Source organism: Solenopsis invicta, chromosome 6, assembly GCF_016802725.1.
Source record: "Solenopsis invicta isolate M01_SB chromosome 6, UNIL_Sinv_3.0, whole genome shotgun sequence".
NCBI classification, from domain to species: Eukaryota; Metazoa; Arthropoda; class Insecta; order Hymenoptera; family Formicidae; genus Solenopsis; species Solenopsis invicta.
The window spans coordinates 1,109,951-1,110,628 of NC_052669.1; the positions used below are offsets into that span (position 1 = coordinate 1,109,951).

The 678-nt window shown below is 24.3% G+C and overlaps 1 pseudogene; it reads right to left on the reverse strand.

Annotated features, from left to right (window-relative positions):
- Positions 1-331: 331 nt before the first annotated feature.
- LOC113003033 lies at positions 332-449 on the reverse strand (annotated as a pseudogene).
- Between the last annotated feature and the right edge of the window lie 229 nt (positions 450-678).

Sequence of the window (678 nt, forward strand, 5' to 3'; positions counted from 1 at the left end):
AAATTAATTTATTTTAAAACTTTTTTTGCAAATACATATTGCAAAAAATATAATTTAAATTACCGAAATTGCACGTGTAAGTTTTTTAAGAGGTCAGATCACCTTGACCGGATCTAAAATAAGTATAAATTCAAGATTTAAAAAAAAAATTAATTATTGCATATAATTAAGTGATATTTTACAAATACAATTAACCATTTAAAATAATTTTAAAAAATTTTTACTATTACATATTTCTCAAAAATATATTTAGACATATATTTAAAATGTAAAATATTTTTATGAGAAACGCTTAAAGCTGTCTGAAAATAATAAAAATTGTAAAAAAAAAGGACAACATCACACGGTGTTCCCAAGCGGTCACCCATCCAAGTACTAACCGTGCCCAACGTTGCTTGACTTCAGTGATCGGACGAGAACTGGTATGTCAACGTGGTCTGAACGTTGCCCGAATACCTAATTTAATTCAGACTGGTTTTGTAGTAAATCGCTTCTAAAATTAATTTTTTGTATACAACAATGTATATTATAAAAGTTCTCAAATTTATTAAAGCTAATAAAGAGAAAATGATTTGACATTATCTTTTTTTAACCCAGATAGTATAAAATATTTATAAAATATTTTTACAATATTTAGAAATATGAAAATATTGAGGATTGAAATATTTTAAATGTGTA